We start from the raw sequence: 17,369 nt of genomic DNA, 5'->3' as shown, positions 1-17,369 counted from the left end.
CTCTCTCTCTCTCCGTCTCCCTCCCTCCCTCTCTCCCTTTCTCTCTCTCTCTCTCTCTCTCTCTCTCTCTCTCTCTCTCTCACAAACACACACACCCCAAACAAAACCAAAACATAGCCTCAATAATTCAAATAAGTAAATAATGTACCTTAATGAAAAGTAAAATAGAAAAGCAGCAAGTTTTACACCATCTAGATTTCCTTAGTACATAAGTTGCTAAGTATGTGCTGCAAATGAAAATATGTTAAATATTTAATTGATGGTAAAAGTGAAACTTTGTTTTTTGGCCACGAGGCTTGCAGGACCTTAGGTCCACCACCAGGGAGGGATCAAACCCGGGCCCCCTGCAGTGGAAGCACAGAGTCCTAACCACTGGACCCCCAGGGAATTCCCAAAAGTGAAACTTTTAGAAAGAAAGGGACTTTGCATGGAGTTACCCATTGATCAGCAGCAGAAAATGGGTTAAATGTCAACTAACCTGAGATTCCTGGCCAACACTTGCCAGCTGACGAGATGAAGCTCATGAGAAAAGAATCAATGGCTGCCCACCATCGAATGAGATGAGGGCACAGGGCAACATCCCCGTCCCAAATATCTCCTCTACTGCCCATTCCAGTGCCTTAGCCTCCATCATTGGAGGAGATTCAAGCCAAGAATAAAATTCTCCCCTAGGAATTGAGACAACGGACATCTTTATCAGGCTCATTAATATACAAGAGACAACTTGGGACCAAGACCCTAAGAAAATAAAACAGGTCCCAATGGGAGACTGAGGCATTAGCAGGGAAGAAAAGTAAGAAGGCTGTCTCCTGAAGACACTTCTTAGGATTCTTATACACCCGGGACAGTAGTATGAAGCTTTCCGGAAAGCAGTTTGGCGGTATGGAACTAGAGAGCTAAAAATGTTCCTATCCTTTGACCCAGAAATTCTACTTCTAGAATTCCATCCAAGTAAATAAACAAAGATGCAAATACAGATTAAAATAAAACGATGGCAACTGCAACAGAATTTATAATGACCCAAAGTTGGAAATGCCCTGAATGTCCAAATGATTAGGGAATAATAAATAAATGATAGGACATTCACATAAGGAAATGTTGCACAATCTTTAAATAGCTTTGTTTTCAAGTACTTAAATGAATTAGGGAAAAACTCCCCCAAAGTTTTTTAAAGATACAATAATATGATTTAGAATATGATCCCAGTCCTCTAAGTGTTATTTTTATATTTCTATATTTGGATAGAAAAAGACTGACATCCAGGCACCAAAATATTAGCAGTTATTATCTATGGGTCACAGGCGAATTTTATCTACATCTATATTTTTTTCCATATTTTCCAAATTTTCTACAGGAAATGTATGTTACTTTATTTAGCAGGAGGGAAAGCTATTTAACTCCACACACACCCCCATCCCCAGCGTACAAGTTTTGAAGCTGAGAATAAATTTCTCAATTCTCCAGAGTCCATAAACAAGCAAAACCTTGCCTAAATTATAGCGCTCTTGGGACTTCTTAGTGTTTCAAAGTCTTAAATCTAATAAAGCCATGTTCCACCCATCACAGTTGCCCAAAAGCTAGGTACCTACCCAGAGGGCTTTGGCACCCTCCAATCTAGTTGGGTTTCTTACTTCCTACTGCAGCCTCCCCTAAGAGAGGCTCTTCCTTTCCTCTGTGGGTTTGGTTGCTTGCTCTCTGGTCTTCATAAGAGGAGCCCCTGTCCTGGGGGTCAACTGAAGATTCACACGCAAGTCAGTGCCTCTTTCCCTCTGCTGTCACAGAGCCTGCAGCACAGCACGCCCAGAAGCAGGGATCCCGACAAAGACCGCCCCCAGTGGAATTTTCCTTCTTGAAACTTGGGAGATGGGACTGACGTCTTTAAGTTAAATGTCTAGATAGATGAATGAAAAGATGGATAAATAGGTTTGTTTGTTTTTTTAAAGAAAAGCTGAAGAGCTATTAAGTCATGAAAGCTCTGGCTTACTGTACTGGACGTCTTATTTGTAAGATCTCTAATGTGGCTTGAAGATACAGGAAAAAATAGAGTGAAATAAGGGAGATTCATCTGCCTGATCGTCCTGATACTTCTGAGGTAAATACAAACAAAAGAAAGTGGTAACAGAGATAAAGCCTTAAATGGTATTGGCCCCAGGATGAAATAATCCACTATAATCTCCGGTAGTTCAAAACTCAAAAAAAATGAATCCATTTTTAAATTTGGTTATTTTTCTTTCATGTTACTTGGCGTTGGTAGGAAAGGGAATTTCAGGGATTTTGCTCCAGAAAAAAGTCAGGAAGGCATTTCTTGACATATGGGGGCGGGCAGGGATGCAGTGAATACATCTGCTATCTTGTCATCCTCGAGGGTAGAAGCTGGGGACAGTAGCATCAGTGGTAAGTGAGAGACATACCAACGGGAAATTGCTAAATTTCTACAGGAGAAAGTTAATCGGGAAATGACATCAGAGGTCTCAGAGAGGACTGTAATAAGCAGACAGGAACTGGGGTGTGGAGGTTAGAAAACGTATGGGCCATGCGAACAGAGAGTTCGCCTATGTTTCCATCTCCCACCTACATAAGGGTGCATTGCAGAGGGCCCACGAATGCCCAGGGCCCAGTAAAAACACAAGAATGACAACAACAAAACGCAAGCGTGGCTATCTCAGAACACAGCTCTGAGACTGGGCCAAAGACTCTAACTTCCAAAATGTGGGAACATCTATTTCCTACCGTTATAACATCATTGCATTCTGAAGCTGTCATAAGAGCACATTCCAAATAGTCTGAGGCCGGAGAATAATGTGAGAGAGAAGAGAATGTACTGAGAACACATTCCCAGCGGAAGAGCAGGCTGAGGAATGCAGACATCCACAGGAATGGGGAGGGTAAGAGAAGGTGCCCGACGTCCCCTGGACCCAAGAACTCTCAATGGAGGGCAAGAGACACTCGAGGAATTTTTTAAGGGAAAAAAATACTGGGGAAACGGCAGGAACGACTGACTACTGATACCACTCCAACAAAGATGCCAAAAACAGCAAAATGTTTTAAACTCTCATGACCTCTCTGAACAGCAGCCTCATCTATGTTCAGAGAAAATGTGGTTGTTAGAGCTGGTACGAAACAAAGGCCTGCCCTTGACTCAAGGCTCCTGAGACCACCTCCCCCCAGAGAGTTCACCAGCACAGGGACCAGCCCCAGGGGTTATAAATAGCCTATAAAAACTGAGATCTCCCACTTTCAGAATCCAGTTACTAGGCTCTGCGATTCAGTTTCACTGTAGGCCTTCTTACTGGTAGCAGCACAGCAGCTTGGTCCTCATTTAAAAGTTGGACCTTCTCGGGCTTCCCCGGTGGCGCAGTGGTTGAGAGTCCGCCTGCCGATGCAAGGGACACGAGTTCGTGCCCCGGTCCGGGAAGATCCCACATGCCGCAGAGCGGCTGGGCCCGTGAGCCACGGCCGCTGAGCCTGCGCGTCCGGAGCCTGTGCTCCGCAACGGGAGAGGTCACAGCAGTGAGAGGCCCGCGTACCACAAAAAAAAAAAAAAAAAAAAAAAGTTGGACCTTCTCACCCACTAAGACCTGGGCAGTAGGAGAAGGAAAAGAAAGCATCCTTATTTCTCCTACGTACTAGCCTCTTGCAAAGTGCTGGGGGAAAGTCTAAAGGGCCTAAGCCTGCCTGTCTAAAGGCACTGTGCTCCCGTCTCTGGATGTAGGGATGGAGGAGGGGCCAGGTGTGGCACAGAGCACGTGCAGGTGACAAGGATGGGTCTGAGAGCATCTGACAAAACTCTTGCAAGAACGTGACCATTGAAGAGGGCGAGCTGATTTCAGTGACCCACCGCTGTGCTGGAGTGAAGTGAAAGAGCATGGGTTTTAGAGTCAGACAGACTCTACTAAACTCTTCAGGGCCTATTTCCTCATTTGCGAAATGGAGAGAATCGCTGTACCTACTTCAAAGGCTGCTGTGTGCATTAAACGAAATAATGTGTGAAAAGTGCTTAAGAGGAGGTCTGGCAAAGACTAAGCACTGTGTAACTGTTGCTGTTAAGATGTGTGCGTGTGTAGTGCCTAACAAGTAGTACATGACCCCCACCGCTAGGTAAAACAGGGCAGGCAGCTGCCAGGCCGTCTCCACCCCTCAAATATCAATAAGTAAATCCCACTGGGAAGGCAGTGATGCTGGAATCCCTCACAAGGAAAGGCACAAGCTGCCCTCACTCTTCCGTCTACTCCAAGAACCATCATATTTCTCAAAAATTCTCCAAAAGGTTAAAAAAAAAACAGTCCAAGAGATCCACCGACTCCATCTCGGCCAGGCCACCCTGAAAGTTAACAGAACCAGGCCTGCGATCAGAAGCCAAGGAAGGGTCTCTGGAGCCACCTCCTGCTTGGCCCGTGGGAGAATCACAGCAGCAGAGATCCGCTCCGCAAATGGATGGCCAAAAGGGAGTCCCAGCTGATGGGAGGGCGAGCCCTTGCCTTTGCACTTTAACCCCAGTGTTTCTCAGGGAGAAGGGGACCTCCCTTTTTATCTCAGCTGGCCGGGCAGAAAGGCAGCCCAAGGTTCGGAGTAAAGGTCAACGGGGCCTTCCAATTACTGTCCCACTACAGCAACCACAGACCTGTGCAGAACGGGAAGCAAGGGACCCCATCCCTCCCACCCCCCAACCGCCCTATCTCCCTGCCCTGGCCAATTCCCTGGCTCAATGATGGGCTTATATCAGGCAGGGCTAGGATTCTGCTCTTGCCATAGACTGTCACACTATACTATTTGCTCTGCTTCCTTCCTTTCCAAAGCCTAACAGATTGGATTGCCGGAGTCCTCTCCAGCTCACTAAGACACGTGGAAAACTGAAAGTAAGGCAGCGGTGGGAAGAGGGAAGAGGCCGAGCCGTGCAACGCCCCAGCACCCAGATCATCTTTTCCAAGCTCCACGACTATCTCGGCCAAAATAACTACTTACTACAGTTTCAGGGAAACAGAAGAGATATTTACTGCACTGGGGCCACAGCAAGATCTAATTTGAGGCGTTCCAGCCTTTTAACAGGGGCATCACCCACCTGCCCACCTGCCCCATGAAGAAGACCGGAGATCAATGAAGCGCCAGCTGGATGCACATCCGGAGATCGAGGCCCTGCTGCTCCCGGCTCCCTAGTGATCCGGCACTTTCAGCAAATACCAGGCAAGCCAGCAGGAGGGCTGCTCGGAGGGGCGTGGCTGGCTGATGGGGCTGATGACTCTCCCTTCCCATTTTTGCAGAATCTCTCCATAAGTAGGCACCGACCAAAATCTGCATGTCTCCAGGATTTATTTTAACCTCGGGGGAAAACACCAAGCTGAATTACGGTTCAGCACACTACGATGACACGATGGGATTTGCAGGCCCTACTTCCTTATACAGAAGAGAGAAGCAAGCACCAACGACGAGGGAAAAGCAGCACTGCAAACGCTCCACCAAAGGGCAGGTGGTTCCCCAATCCGTACCTAGGTGATTACCCATCTGTGAAGTGAGCGAGGCTCCCATCAGCAGGAGTGCCACAGGCACTTTGTCAAAAGCGGGCCTTACAAGGAGGGCGAAGGATACTTAGGTCCAAAGGCAACACCCAAGGGAAGCCCTCATGAACCAGCTCAGACGAGCTTGAGGCACCACCACATTGCTCTCTTCTCTTCCATTTGGATAGGGGCAAACAATTCATGCGCTTGCAGTCACTCACTCATTCATTCAAGAAACGTTTACTTAGCACCTAGTAGATGTCACACACCAGGCTGGCCACAGAGTCTAGACTGCAAGCTATGGCAAAAGTCACCTGCGTTCAAGTGGCACACGATGGTGAAGGCTAATATATGAAAGGATGAGAAGGCTGTTAAAGTTTCCTCTGGCTCCTCAAAGCATGCTGGATCTCTATTTTAGCAACTGCATTGTGTCCTAGGCCCTGGTGTACCGCCTGTGTCCTGCATCAGATGGTAAAATCCCTGAAGACAGAGGCTACATTTTGTTCATCACTGCCTTTCGTGTCTTAATTACCCAATAAATGTCAGCTGAATGCAACTGAAATAGAAAACACTTCGATTTTTTCAAGATCTTTGGCTTTACTGTTTCTGAAGGCTTTGCCACCAAACAGAAAAATGATGAAGCTCCAGAAAGGAGGAAAAAGGGGATTGACTTAGATATATTAAGAAAACAGGGGCTTCCCTGGTGGCGCAGTGGTTGGGAGTCCGCCTGCCGATGCAGGGGACACGGGTTCGTGCCCCGGTCCGGGAAGATCCCACGTGCCGCGGAGCGTCTGGGCCCGTGAGCCATGGCCGCTGAGCCTGTGCGTCCGGAGCCTGTGCTCCGCAACGGGAGAGGCCACAGCAGTGAGAGGCCCGCGTACCGCAAAAAGAAAATTAAAAAAAAAAAAAAGAAAGAAAACAGAAGTACAATTTTGGAACTTCAGCCCAAGTGCAACCACCACTCAGCGGACCGAGATGCCTCGGGGGTGTCACCGCTGGCGTCCCGGTAGAATGCCTGTCCCCTCCCCTTCTCTCCCCGTCCCTTACTCTCCTCTGAAAATCCCCATCTGGAGTCCTAAAGAAAGACGGGGCGGGTGGCGGGAGAAGGAGTTAGAAGGGGAAGATCCACCAAGTAGCAAGGAAACCTTACAGCGAGAGGCTGGGGGTTCAGGGCTGGCCTGGGGAGGAGATGGGTCCGCCCCCAGTGAGGTGGCCCTGCCGCGCCTCCTCTCACACTTTTCGTTCCTACAAGGCCTCTCTTTTCCCTTTCCTCTTTTTTTTTTTTTTTTTAATTCGATGAAACAGCAGTCTTCAGAACTGGAGCAGAAGAGGGAAGCGGGTAAGGTGAGGAAGAAGTTCGTGAGACAGACAGACAGCTCCCCTCGAGTGCTTTCCCGACCTGACACCAAATCTGCATTTTAGTACAGTTTCCTTTAAGTCACCCCAGAGTCCGTAGTTCCAGAAGCCCGAGGGGCCCGGGCTGGACCCAGAGGGAAGGGGGGTCTCTCCCTCGGGAGGCTTCTAGGCCTGCCACGGAATAAGGTAATAGGGGAAGAGAAAGATGAGTCTCCACGGCCCCATCCGTGCCCCCAGGGACTTGCCTGCACGTTCTCTGCTCGTCTCCCCTACCCGCTGCCCGGGAAGTCGTGGCCAAGCCGGGGCCCCAGCGCCAGAACCCGCGGAGAAGTTTCGCCGCTGCAAACGTGAGAAAACGCAGCTCCGCAGAACACCCGCCCCCACCCTGCCCGCGGCCCCACCCCGCAGCCCGATCCCTGGCGGCGGCGACCTTGGACACCCCGGGCGCTCCCGAGGGCCGGAGGAGGGGCTGCCCTGCGGGCTCGCCGGGGGCCACCGGAGGCGGCCGGGGGACGGCGGCGACCTCCCCTCGGCCCGCAGGGGGGCGCTCCCCCCCCCGCCCGCCCGCCCGCCCCTCGGCGCCGCGCCGCTCCCGGGCCCGCGCGGGCGCCCCACTTACCCCGCCGCGCAGGGCCGGGGCTCGGGCAGGGTGCGTGGGTTACATCGGGCTGGGAAGCGCCTCTGGGGCCCCGCGGGCCGTCGCTCTCGGGGGATGTCTGTCGCCGCCAAACTCTCGGGGTCTCTCGCGCCTCTCGCTCCTCTCCCCCTCCCCTCCCCTCCTCCCTCCCCTCCTCCCTCCCTCCTTCTCTCTTGTCCTTCGGCTCTTTTTTCCGGGTTAATTACGTTTCGCATTAAAGCAAAACCCAGCCCCGGATGTGAGTACAATGCTCCGCCGAGCCCGCCGGGGGCGGAGAGGGGTGCCGGGGCGCCGCGGGCTGGGAGGGGGCGCGGCCGGGCGCGCGGGCTGCGCGGACTCGGCGGGGGCGGGGCGCCCGGAGGCGGCCCCAGAGGCTGCGCGCCGGGACCACCTCGGCCGCGCAGGGGGAGGCCCTGCTTCCGACGCCGGCCCCGGGCAGCAGGTGTCCGAGTGGGAAAGGGGCCCGGGGATGAGGGCATCCTAGAAACAGGGAGACGAGCCGGCCCGCGGGCTCACTCTTTACCCCGTGTATTCTTCCCAAAGCACCCACCTCCTCCCCCAGCCCGCTCCAGCGACTTCAGCCGGGCCTTCCCCGGACCCAGAGCCTTCAGCCATCGGGGTTTAGGGTTAGCGTCGAAGGAAGCATCTCAGATTCTCCCGGGTTGTCATGCATGTGCCCCAGGAGCCCAAGGGGGTCGTAAGTTCTAACGGCTGTATAGGGACTTTTTCAGAGCGTGGCGCAAAGACGCCTTTCCAGCCCTCGGAGCGGGAGGGAGCTCTGGGGGAAAATGGGAAACAGACAAGCAGCAGGTATTAAGTAATATTGCCAAGAGGAACCGAAGAGAACTGTCGGGTGCCGGTGCAGCCTCTGCGTTACCGCATTTGATCCACGCTGCAACCCAATGGGTATCAATCCCCTTCACGATGAGGAAACCGAGACTCAGAGACGTTAAGGAATTTGCCCTGGGTCCCACAGTTATCAATGGCTCGTCTGTCAGGTTCTGATGCCGGCCTCGCACGTGAGGAGATAGATATTTCAATGTACATGCAGCCAGGCACATAACATTCGAAACACAGAAACGTAGTGGATTGACCCTGGGATGGAGGACCAACCGGGAGCTGCGATTCCTGGGGATTTTGGTGCAAATATAGTTGATAAGGTCGAGTCCTAGTTACAAGGCTTTGACGCAGGGGAGGGCCGAAGAAGACCCTTGAGGCTAGATGGGCGGGATTGCGGGAAAGGCGGGTCCACGTCCCAGTGTTGGAAGGGGAAAGGCAGACTGTTAAAAAGTCTCCAGGACCTGAGGCAGCAAAGCCTGGGGGAAGGGGGGCCCCAGCCAGACGAGCTGGGAGGAAGGTAGGACCACGCTCAGCACACACCCCGAAAGCACTAGTGATGAAACCACACGTTTCCTCTTCCATTTTGATTGCCAAAGCAAAAATGAACCGACCTGCTCTCTCAGGTGTGAAAAAAGACTGTTTGCTTTAGAACATTTTGCTTTGAATGAGGAAGGAAAGGGGGACACAAGAAAAAAAGCATTTCCTTTGAAATAAATACATCAACGTCAATTTTTTTTTTCTATCTGCTCATGAAGATTTTTGCCACTCACATAAATTTCAGGCAGAGCATATACTCTGGAACCAGATGGCCTGGGTTTGAATCCCAGCTGTGGTGCTTATTAGCTTTGATCCCAGAGCAAGTGACAACTTTTCTGTGCCTTATTTTCTACATCTGGATGCTTACAAAGAGTGAATGAGCTAACATTTGTAGAGTGTTTGGATTACTGCCAAACGTGAAGTAGGTGCTATGTAAATGTTTTTGAATTTAAAAATTAGATTATGGTTTTCAGGGTGAAATGGAACAAAATTCCATCCAGCTCCCAGTAAATCCGACTGGAACGGATGGTTTCCAGTATGAGCCATGAGGTAAAAAGTCTCAGATTCCATGGTACGGTTCATATTAAAACCCATTAAACTCTAGTCCCTGTGGGGCCTGCCTGAGTTACTCAGTCACAGAGCCACAACTATTTCCTGAGCACTACTGTATTGGATGCCTGGGAGGCAAAGCTCCGCGAGAGGATGCAAGTGTTACTAGGAGGTTGACGCAGCCTTGTATCCCTCCTGGAAATGCCATGAAAATGGCACAGAGTGACAAAGTACTACCAACTTTTAGAGGAACAAGACGTGTGTGTGCGCGCACGCGCATATGTTTGGGAGGGGTCCTCGAGAAAGAAGTAGTGAATTTTGAAATGGGCCTGAGAAGATGGGGACAATTTGACTCCAGTGTTGGGCTGGGGTGGGGGTGGGGGTCATTGGTGCACTTTGGATGATGCTTGTACTTCACTGGGATCCCCGTTTACTGCCACATTTATCGCTAGCCAGGACCTGGCCCCAGTTAGATTACAGTTTCTTCTCTGACTCCTGTATTTCCACTGTTTCCTCAGAGGTCTCCTGCCACCCCCTCCCATAGTGGCACAGAGTGTCAATTGAGTCTGAGCCCTGCTGTGGTCCTTTTGCCATCCTCGACACATTTTGAAAGTATTTACATTGACTGATTTTATGCATTCATTTTTTTCAGTGCAATAAACAGCTCGGATGTCTGAAAATGTGACTCCGCCTATTGGGAAAGGAATGTCAAAAAAGGCCTTTCACATCAGCTATCTCAGTCCCCTGTTGTATCAGTGCAAGATGAGGTTCAACAATTTGCTGAAGGTTTTGCAGCTGGTTAGTGGCAGAGGTGTTTCTGGAACCCAGGGTTGACTACCCCCAGAATCTTCTAGTATTGATGTGGGAACCTTTCCATGAAGATGGAGACTACTGGTCCAGAACCTAAGAATTTAAACAGAGAGCCTTATACTCTATACCCATTTATGCACTTTTCTATTCATTTTCAGTGTTCACGGCTGGGTAACTAGATGCCCTAACGACCTTCAGTGGTGAGCCAGGGCACCCTCTGGGGAACCACATTGTGCTCTGTCCTTAGAGACACCCATTATGGAAGGTACCAGGCTGAAGCTGGGGCCGGGTAGTTCCGTTGGGGGAAGTGTGGGACTGAAGAGGCCAAGGTCAGTGGTTGATCCTGGTTCAGGCCAGTTAATTTCGCACAAAGATGAATTGCTCCAAGGCCATCACACTTCTAGTGCTAGCTGGTCATTTTATAAAGAGTTGTTGTTGGTTTCAATAGCAAAGTACCATCCATTTCTAGAAAGATTACTCAAACTACTATTGTTCTATTCAGTCCTATTCATTCAGCAAACAATGATCTGAACCTAGTAACTATTTTTCCTCCCATATATCTTGTACTTACTTATTTTCCAGGTACTTACTAAATGTTAATTGCTTTACCTGTATTGTCTCATTTAAGTCTTACAACACTGGGAGTAAGGTGCTACCATTTCCCCATTTTATAGATGAGATGACTAAAACATGGAGACCAAGCCTAGTTATAAGCCTGTGCAGTCTGACGCCAGAGCTGGCCCCCTCTTAACCACCAAGTTTGTGAAGGATTCAGGAAGACCTAAAACAAGACTCTTTCCCTCCACATTTTCGATAATTATCATCATTTAGAATCTCCTTTCCTTTTCAGCTAGCAATTTCATGTCCAGAGATTTGTCCTACAGAAAGTCATCCAGAGATATATATAGTATAGATGGAGTGTATGTTTCTGTGTATATACGAAGTGTATATCTGGAATATATATACACATTTGCTGCAGCATAATAGTGAAATTTGGAAATCACTGTCATTCTCATCAGCAAGGGATTGAACAGGTAAATACCATTAATGCCATATAATCTTATACTATGCAGCTGTTAAAAAAGAATGAAAAATACTATATGAAATTTTTTCTCTATGAAAAAATACTAAATAAGTAGGACTAAAAAAGGTACAAAGGTGCCTGTATAATACAATCCCATTTCTGTAAATAAAAACCGTACATATTTATTACATGAAAAAAAGTCTAAAAGACTATATTCCAAGCTGTTAGCCACAGTTCTCTTAGGGCATGGGAAGAGGGACTATAATGACGAATCTCACTTTCTAAGAGATGTATTTCTGTAATGTGTTATTTTTTGCAATAAGCCTGCATACATTTGCTTATCAAAGAAGAACAATAATGATTTAAAATTATAGTGAAAGATTTTAAAGTTCTATGAGAAAGCATATTGCACCCCTCAAGAATCCCATCATTTAGTTGGGAGGGAATGTAACAAAAAGAAAGAAAAGCCAGAAACTAATACAAGCAGGGACAAGAGGAAAGAGAAAATTTTGTGGGAAAAAAACAACCAGCTGGGGTTGAGAGGTGCAGGAGAAAATGTATGAAGGAGATAGCACTTTGGAAGAACCTTGAAGGTGTAGATAGTGTAAAATGTGGAAGGTGGAGAGGGGCATGAGAATAAATGGGTTCCAGATAAAGTGACTGGTTCTGTGCAGCTGGAGCATGGTGGAAGCAGGGAGGATGAAGAAAGGATTTTCATGGGGACCAAAACAGGGAAGAAAGGTTGCTGGAGGGTCTTTATTGCTAAGCAAATGAGTTTTACTTTATTACTTTAGGCTTTAAGAGCCACTGGAGGTTTTTGAACAAGGAAGTGACACTATTAGAAGTAAATAAGCAGCAATTTCGTAGTTCATGACTGCATGGTAACTGGTCTCTTAACACCAAGCTGCCACCGGGATGTGACTCCTGACTCTGTTCCTAATTAACTCTGTAGCCATGGACCAGTTACTCTGCTTCTCTGTATTTCTATAAAATGGAGAAGGTGGTGATAACAGATAACTTATCTCATACCATTGTTGTTGAGACTGAGTTAATGTTTTTAGGGCACATGGTAATTGCTGAGAATGTCTGTTAAACTTTAACAATCAGCTTCATACCTTTGAATTAAAATCTTTGCATTTCATTTTGAAACTTTTATTACAAAGAGCTAACATTACACGACAAATTATTAACTATTCTTTCTTCACACTTTCACAGGTTTATAGATTATTAATCCCATTTTACAGGTGGAGGACTTTAGGTTTTTAAGGAGAGATACAGTCTCAGAATCACATAGCAAGACATGAGTTGTGAGTCCTGGTTCAGTGATCCCTGCCCAACACCCAAGGTTATCGCTTAGCTCCAATTCTCAGAGCCTTGAGAATAGGAAAAATAGAAAAACATTGACAATTTCTGTTTATAGGATAAGGGAAACAGCAGTAAGGGACAGTAATAAAATAAAATCAAAAACGAGAAAACTTTGGTGAAATACCTGGAAGTGTGTATATAAAATCAAATTTATAATATATATATATATACATATATATATATGTATATATATCTGGTGAATTATGCTACTTCCAAAATAAAAGTCATATGTTGAAGACCTAACTTCCAATCTGACTGCATTTGGAGGTAGAGCTTTTAGGAGGTAATTAAGGTTGAATGAGTTTATAAGGGTGAGGTCCTAATCCGATAGGATTGATGGCCATATAAGAAGAGGAAGAGATCTCTCTCCCTGTCTCCACAGCACCAAGAAAAAGCCGTGTGAACACACAGCAAGAAGGCAGCCGTCTGCAGTCCTAGAAGAGAGCTCTCACCAGAGCGCAACCATGCTGGCAACCCCATCCCGGACTCCAGCCTCCAGACTGTGAGAAAATAAATTTCTGTTGTTTAAGCCACCCACTCTATAGTACTTTTTATACTCATACATATATATAGACATTACATATGTACACATGCCAAAATTACTTCCCTGTGACAAAGTTTGGAAAACATTGCCATACTGCTAAATCTGATACTAATATAAACTTCAAAATGAAGTGCCCATCCAGTCCCCAGAAATAAGAGTCTCCTGGCTAAATGCACCATTCCTATTGATTCATGCTGATGATATTGTTTTTCCGTCAGTTTGAACAAGGGCAGTGCATGGCTTGGAATCCTGCATCCCCAGTGATGCCCTGTGATTACAAGGGAAGAACTGGGCCTGTGGAATCAGAGAGAGAGAATGAATAGATAGATACCTTAGGTTTGGATCCTTGACCTTGCTTTCGTACTAAATTTTATTTTTGACCTTGCTTTCGTACTAAACTTTATTTTTGCTTAGACTAGTTTCATAATTCATTTCCTCAGCACCGAGCCTACATAGGGGCTACGATTAGAAAATACTGGGGGTGAATATAGTTAAAGTTGGCAACTGGAATAAACTATCTGGTTTATTCCAAGAGATGCCTATGGTGGTCAGTGAAGCGGGTTGGCTGTTACTTCAGTGGTTCACAACACAAGCTGGTGATTACAAAACAAAGAAAATCAAACAGGGTATTTGAACAGATGGATTTATGTCCTTCCATTATTTTGTCAATAGGAAATATATGCACACTATACAAAGTTCAAAAGGTACAAAAGAGGAAGAGTGAACAAATATTTTATTTTTAAAAATTCTTTCTAGGGGCTTCCCTGGTGGTGCAGTGGTTAAGAATCCACCTGCCAATGCAGGGGACATGGGTTCGAGCCCTGGTCCAGGAAGATCCCACATGCTGCAGAGCAACTAAGCCCGTGTGCCACAACTACTGAGCCTGCGTGCCACAACTACTGAAGCCTACGCGCCTAGAGCCCATGCTCCGCAACAAGAGAAGCCACCGCAATGAGAAGCCCGTGCTCTGCAACGAAGAGTAGTCCCCGCTCACCACAACTAGAGAAAGCCCAAGCACTGCAGTGAAGACCCAATGCAGCCAAAAATAAAATAAATAAATTTATAGAAAGAATCCTTTCTATTTCTGAATTTTCCAAGTATTCTTCAATAAGCATGTATTATTTTATGATTATAGGAAAAAAGTTAGCTTTATAAGCAAATAACTAGTTTTTAATTTAAAAGTACCTCAGAGATCTCACAGCTGCTTTGTGATTTAAAAAAAAAGCAACAACATACCACTAACTTTATCTTCAACTTAAAAATAATTGTGTCTTTGATATATTTTTCAAGAAATTTTAGCCAACTTTATATCCATTCATGTTAAAATTCCTGCCACTGGAAAAGATATACAAAACTGACTGGCAGTTTGAACCCCGAGAACTGGTGAAACTCAGTATGAGTCACTGGAGACAGGTAATTTGCTAAGGAATCTTCTTTCAAATTTCATCATAATTTGTATGATGACTCCACATGTCTGTCAAATGTTGTTAAAATTAAGTGCAACACTAGGCTGGAGGTTTTAGCCCAGTCCAGCTTAACTCCTTCATTTAGGAATTAAACAATAACAAGCTAGATTTATCCTTACACCTAATGCATAATGATGGTTTGGATGTTCTAATTGGATAAGTGGCCAAATGCTCCCTCCAGCATATAATGTCAGAAGATGTCACAGTCCTGGTTTGCTGCAAAGACATATCAGGAACATGGTCCTGACCTGGAGGTCACTTTCTGGTAACTTCAATCCCTGGAACAGAACTCTGCACCGGAAGGTAAGAGGGGAAGAGCCTCTGCGTAGCCAAGTCCCTGCATCTTCATGGAGATGCCTTTCTTAGGCTTGCTCTTTGATTCTGGCTGAAGATCTAATTTCAGAAGGTCCAGTTATGTGGTTTCCCAGTCCTCAGTGGATTAGAAACCAAGAAAATAAAAAAGCTTTTGGAGACGGAGGAGGGAGGGGGAGGAGAAAATGACTTTATTCAGTTCATTCCTCTCTGTAAGTGGATTAGCTGACAACAACAAAGGAGGGAAAGAAAAGTTAACAAGCATTCCCAGAGGTTATATGTGCCCCAGACAATCTTCTTCATTCCCAGTGATGACCTTGGGGTAGGAAAATGTGTTTGAACTGTGATCAGAAATTTTCATATAGTTTTGCTGGTAAGAGTGGTGGCCTCTAGGGAGGAGATCACTTCTGAGGTGGTAAGAGGAGACAGGACTCATTCATGCTCTTGTATATTTTTCAGATATTATATTATGTGCATTATATTTCTTTTGCTTAAAAATAAATTTTTAAAAAATTATTTAATGCCCCCACAAAAGACTTTACAAATAAAAAGTACATAAAAGAAAAGTGTATAAATTAAAATATTGGAGACCTGAAACCATAAAACTCTAGAAGAAAACATACTGGGTGAGCTCCTTGACATTGGCCTTGGCAATGATTTCTTTGGATTTAACACCAAAAGCAACAAAAGGCAACAAAAGCAAAAATAAACAGGTGGGGCTACACCAAACCAAAAAGCTTCTGCACAGCAAAGGAAACCGTCAACAAGATGAAAAGGCAACCTACGGAATGGGAGAAAATACTTGCAGTATCTGATAAGGGATTAATATCCAAAATATGTAAAGAACTCATACAACTCAACAACAAAAAAACAAACAATCTGATTTTTTAAATGGGCAGAAGAACTGAATAGACATTTTTCCAAAGAAGATATACAGATAGTCAACAGGTACATGAAACGATGCTCAACATCACTAATCATCAGGGAAATGCAAATCACGACCACAATGAGATGTCACCTCACACGTATCAGAATGGCTATCATCAAAAAGACAGCAAATGACAAGTTGGCAAGGATGTGGAGAAAAGGGAACCCTCAGGCACCGTTGGAATGCAAATTGGTATAGCCACTATGGAAAACAGTATGGAGGTTCCTCAAAACATTAAAAATAGAACTACCATGTGATCCAGCAGTTCCACTTCTGTGTATATATCAGAAGGAAACAAAATCACTATCTCAAAAAGATATCTGCACTCCCATGTTCACTGCAGCATTAGTTACAATAGCCAGGACATAGAAACAAAGTGTGTCCACTGACAGATGAATAGATAAAGAAAATGTGGTGTGTATATATATATATATATATATATATATATATATATGTATGTATATATATATAGACACATATATATATAGACACACACATATATATAGACACACATATATATATAGACACACATATATATATGCAATGAAATATATGCAACCATAAAAAAGAAGGAAATCCTGCCATTTGCAGCAACATGGATGGACCTTGAAGGCATTATGCTAAGTAACGTGAGACAGAGAAAAACAAATGCTGTATGATCTCACTTATATGTGGAACCTAAAAAACCACTGTGGAAAACAATATGGAGGTTCCTTAAAAAACTAAATATAGAACTACCATATGACCCAGCAATCCCACTACTGGGCATATACCCTGAGAAAACCATAATTCAAAAAGAGACATGAACCACAATGTTCATTGCAGCTCTATTTACAATAGCCAGGACATGGAACCAACCTAAATGTCCATCAACAGATGAATGGATAAAGAAGATGTGGCACATATGTACAATGGAATATTACTCAGCCATAAAAAGAAACGAAATTGAGTTATTTGTAGTGAGGTGGATGGACCTAGATGGAATCTAAAAAAAAAATGGTACTGATGAACCTAGTTGCAGGGCAGGAGTAAAGATGTAGACATAGAGAATGGACTTGAGGACACGAGGTGGGAGGGAGAAGCTGGGGTGAAGTGAGAGTAGAATCGACATATATACACTACCAAATGTAAAATACTTAGCTAGTGGGAAGCAGCCGCATAGCACAGGGAGATCAGCTCCGTGCTTTGTGACCACCTAGAGGGCTGGGATAGGGAGGGTGGGAGGGAGATGCAAGAGGGAGGGGATATGGGGACATGTGTATGCATATGGCTGATTCACTTTGGTGTACAGCAGAAACTAACACAGTATTGTGAAGCAATTATACTCCAATAAAGATCTATTAAAAAAACAAAACAAAACAAAACATTGAACTTATAGAAACAGAGAACAGATTGGTGGTTGCCAGAGGTTAGTGTGGGGTGAGGGGAATGTATGAAGGTGGTCAAAAGTGCAAACTTCCAGTTATAAGATAAATAAGTTCTGGGGATGGATGTATGGTAACTATAGTT

General features: G+C 45.7%; 1 protein-coding gene and 1 long non-coding RNA gene across 9 annotated transcripts in view; one reads left to right on the top strand and one right to left on the bottom strand.

The window, feature by feature from the left end:
* The window catches only part of PLEKHA2 (pleckstrin homology domain containing A2), a 56,721-nt gene extending 49,096 nt beyond the window's left edge, over positions 1-7,625 (bottom strand). Inside the window, exons 1-2 of one of the 4 annotated variants that reach the window (XM_033848933.2) lie at positions 7,468-7,618; positions 5,060-5,316 (exon numbers count right to left, since the gene is read on the bottom strand). The gene's annotated coding sequence lies outside the window, so the exon portion shown is untranslated. Of the gene's footprint in view, positions 1-5,059; positions 5,317-7,093; positions 7,391-7,467 lie in introns of those variants that run through there. The other 3 variants (XM_033848935.2, XM_033848931.2, XM_033848936.1) reach the window with 3 other exon arrangements.
* Positions 6,432-16,271, top strand: LOC141277459 (uncharacterized). Of its 5 annotated transcripts, none has more exons than XR_012328882.1 (6): positions 6,432-6,831; positions 7,086-7,195; positions 10,064-10,209; positions 10,380-11,255; positions 12,993-13,112; positions 13,911-16,271. It is a non-coding gene; the product is annotated as an uncharacterized lncRNA (long non-coding RNA). The 5 variants fall into 5 exon arrangements; XR_012328880.1 differs by having other exon boundaries at positions 6,433-6,836; XR_012328881.1 differs by lacking the exon at positions 6,432-6,831 and having other exon boundaries at positions 6,843-7,195; positions 10,380-10,486; positions 11,072-11,255; positions 13,911-14,260.
* The last annotated feature ends 1,098 nt before the right edge of the window (positions 16,272-17,369 follow it).

Source organism: Tursiops truncatus, chromosome 21 (genome assembly GCF_011762595.2).
Source record: "Tursiops truncatus isolate mTurTru1 chromosome 21, mTurTru1.mat.Y, whole genome shotgun sequence".
NCBI classification, from domain to species: domain Eukaryota; kingdom Metazoa; phylum Chordata; class Mammalia; order Artiodactyla; family Delphinidae; genus Tursiops; species Tursiops truncatus.
This window is presented reverse-complemented; position numbering and strand designations above follow the sequence as displayed.